The sequence below is a fragment of the Tauraco erythrolophus genome, chromosome 7, assembly GCF_009769465.1.
Source record: "Tauraco erythrolophus isolate bTauEry1 chromosome 7, bTauEry1.pri, whole genome shotgun sequence".
In the NCBI taxonomy this organism is placed as follows: Eukaryota; Metazoa; Chordata; class Aves; order Musophagiformes; family Musophagidae; genus Tauraco; species Tauraco erythrolophus.
The window spans coordinates 11,285,897-11,290,127 of record NC_141471.1 but is presented as its reverse complement, the minus strand read 5'-3'; positions in this window follow the sequence as shown (position 1 = coordinate 11,290,127).

Here is a 4,231-nt window from a genome sequence, read left to right as displayed (position 1 = left end):
TGAAACAATTTTTCACAGGAAACTCATTATTTCTTTGAAGAAAGGCTCAGCTGGCATAAATTTGCTGTTGGTTGTTAGGATTAAGAATAAAATTAAAATAGTGAATCCTCTTATAACAGGGCCAGATCCTCAGAAGACATAAATCTTAAAGGCTGAATGTAAGTAAAGTAAGCTCGGACAAGTTGCATCAGTTTAGGATTTGACCTTCTCCCCTGAAAATTATTTCTCTGAAGATCATACTTTCTATATTTGTCTTACTTTGTGCCTGGCAGAGAATTAATTAACACATAATTGCTTTGGTGAACTCAGGATAAAACTTCTCTGTTCAAGAACTCTGTTCATTTACTGATTAACTTGCTTCATGGCTGAGTTAGTTCTGCAGGGTCATGCTGTACTAATGGCCGTAGCACAGGAACATTGTCAAACCAATGAGGATGAGGCAGGCTTGGAAGTGTTCCAGATTCTGTTCAATTAATCACTGAAATTTCAGGAGCTATGGGGACAGAGTTGAAAAGTAAGTTGAAGAGAAAGTACATAAAGAATTTGATTCATATTCCGGATGGAAGGAGTGGAAAGGAAATTTTACTGGATGAGACTCAAAGAAAGATGAATCGAACAAAAATGAGAAGAAATAATAATTTTTAAAAATGCATAAAACATTTTACTGATTATTTTTCAGAGGATTGTGATTATTTCTTCTTTACTGTAATTTAAATTTGTTCTTTTTCTTCTCTAACGCTGCCTGATAGTTCAATCTCTATTGTCAGTGCAACTACTTGCATACATACAGACAATGCATGCACAAAGGCTCGTAAGATCTAGCTCAGATCTCTTTTAAAAAGTTTCTGCTTTCTTTTTCACAGTCCAGATTTTCTGCCACAACACACTACTATATGTGACCTAAAAAAATGCTGTCTTTAAGACCCAAAACTTGATAATTCTTATTAAGGTCAATGAGAATTCCAACTGCTCAATATCACTTGGAGGGGTCCCAGAGACAGTCGTGGTCTCTGGACACATGGTTCCAAGTCCCATTAACACTACAGTGATACTGGCATGTGCACTGGAAGGAAAATAGTCTGCTCAAAGATTAGAAGGGACCGTATTTTTCTCACAATCAGCGGTTCAATTACTGATTTTTTTTAAACAGCACTCAGCTGAAAACTTTCAGCAGGTGCAGTACCATGCCAGCTTCACACAGGTTAAGGAAAAAGCTGGATTTCAGCAAATTGGGGAGAATTTTCCTAATTCTGTCTTAAATTTCCAGCTAATCTTTTTTAGGCTGCTGAGCACTATTGTATCAAGTGACTTGAACCTGAATTGTAGATGCTGAACACAACACGAATGTAATTTTTTAAACAACTCTGGCTGTGTTTTTTTCCTGGGGAAAAAAAAAAAAATCTTAGCTTTACTTAATTGAATCAACTCAGATGCAATTAAATTCTATTGAGAGCTAAACTCTACTTTTAGCTTTCCCATCAATTTGATCAAGCAAAATCTGTACCTATGAGCTTATTTTGACCTGCGAACTCACATCAAGGTTGCAAACTGTTGGGATTTCAATGTTACCTTCTGTTATGTAACTTGACTTCAGAACCCAGTATTAGAACTCAGGTATTTTCTTGAAAAGATGAGACACTAGTGCTTCAGTTGCACAGTCTCTAGGATCTGGTCAGTATTTTGTAAGTGAGAAGTGAAACTAAATCACTAAGTTTGTGTAACTTTCAGAGCTTGGTCAAAAGGTGCCACAGAGAAAATAATGAAGCTAGATATTGTTAGTGAACTGAATTTCAGCACTCAATGTCTAATTCTGTAAGGACAATACGATTACCATTGTTCTGTACAAATTGTGAGGACAATTTTGATCATTTTTTAGATGAAGATCATAACATTGCAATAGTTTTACCTTAAGTACAATGGCAAATGAATTTTTTTTTTTTAAAGTAACTTTCCAGAAAAAAAACCAAAACCAAAAACAAACAAATGAAAATCAAAACTGTTTATGGAACTGACATTTTTTAAAGCTTTTGTTTGTTTGTTTGTTTTAAATCATTCAGTAAAGGCTAAACCTTTGATTCCAGAGACAACAAATCCACTATACTGCACAGCTGGACTCCGATATTCTGGTTATTTCGGCACAACCTTTCTGTAGGAGTTTTTAAGTACTCTGTGAACCAGTGAGTATGGTTTAAAATCCTGCTAAATTCTAACAATATCAGTAGCATACTAAAGTAGTAGATCAAGAGGAGATTGGACTATTTGTTCAAGCATTTATCTGCTTGAACCTTTTTCTCCCCAGAGAATGAGGAAAAGATTCTCCCTTACCCCTTCCCCTCCCACCTACAGGAGACTGTTCTCCATTAAGAAACAGGAGTCTTTGGTAGCTTTTTCACCTACTCTACTGAAGTAGATATCACACTGCGCAAACAGCTTTCTGTGTCTAAGTAAGCTGAGATGCAGGCAAATGTGCAGTCGCTCTAGTTAGCCTTAGATTACAGAAGTGAACTTTAAACAAGGGTTCGTGAGAGTGACTGTTCTTTGTAACAAACTGAAACCATTTAAATGATATAAGATTTGCAACAAGCCCTGAGAAAATTGAATGATGTTGTAATGATACAACATCAACTAGAAAGAAGTCTGAGAAATTGTTCTTTAAATTGATGCTTTTTAGTGCCTTATTGTCGCTGTTTTACAATGGGGATGGCATTAATTTAACTAAAGATAGGTTTACATTTGAGCTAGTTACCCTCGTCAGTGGAGAAGCAGTTACTTCTGTCAATATGATCTAGATATAAATTCATCTTGTTCTCCAGGTAGATAGTTAAAGTAGAGCAAAAGAACATAATCCCGAAACACCTTTTAACTCCCTGTAAAAAGACACTGGAGTGACTTATTTAGCTGTAAATGTCTACTCTGTTGATGTCTGAAGTCAGGTGAGACGAATATTGTACATCAAGTCTGAATACAATTCTCTTGTTTAGAAGTATTCTCTATTGAAAGTTTAGGACTCTGTGTGATAATGTATTCGTGATTTTACAGTTGAATGACATCAAGAGACCAATATATTTTCTAATTGTCCAGAAGAGTGGGAAGAGACAAATCCTAAACTCTGCTATAGCAGATATTAATTTTATGAAGAGTCACACAACTCAGTCACACATCACGGAAAGCTGGACACTGTCAGTAAAAATATGGATAATTTTACAAGTTAATTATATCAATAAAATGTGCTGGAAATTTTAGAGTCACATATAAAACATAGATGTGGGCTTACTCTTTTCTTTAGTTTTTGAACTATATATCAAACCCAAGCACAGGAAAAAAATGCTAAGAGAACACACTTATTATTACTCATGCAAGTAAACATCAGTAATATGAAAAAGTCAACCATGGATATTGAAATTTATATTACCAGAGATATGTAGATGCAGAGATAAGTAGAAGTCTTTTTTGTTTCTTCCTTTAAATTTATATTTTCTGCAGTTTTAGGTCTCAAAATAAAGATGTCTCAAGTCATTAAAATGCAGAGGAAACAATTTTCTATTTGGAAAATAGAAAAGGAGCAAGATCTCTGGATTAAGTTATCCAGACTGGCCTTCCAAGCGGGACTGTGAACAAGTGATGGATGGTCAGCCCTCATCAATCTGGCCCTTACCTCAGCACCTATCACAAGGGTATTCGAGCACTGCAGTTCCCCACTGCATCCCTCCCTGATTCTGTTTAGCCATCTGCATGCCCTGCGCTTGGGCGGAACACTTCACATCACTGATGTTCTCACCATGTATCACCTCTAGGTCTCTTTGGCAATGGATGAAAAGAATCATAGAATCATAGAATCATAGAATGGTTAGGGCTGGAAGGGACCTTCAAAGGTCATCTAGTCCAACCCCCCTGCAAGGAACAGGGATATCTCCAACTAGATCAGGTTGCTCCAACCTGGCCTTGAACGTCTCCAGGGATGGAGCATCCGCCACCTCTCTGGGCAATCTGTTCCAGTGTTCTACAACTCTCATGGTAAAAAATTTTTTCCTAATATCCAACCTGAATCTACCTCCCTCTATTTTAAAACCATTAGCCCTTGTCTTATCACAACAGGCCCTCCTGAACAGCCTCTCCCCATCTTTCTTGTAGGCCTCCTTGAGGTACTGGAAGAAGGTTCTTCAGAGGAAGCAGCAGCAGCTGTAGAAAGCTATAAGATATCTATATCTCTAATAACTCAGGGAACTCTAGC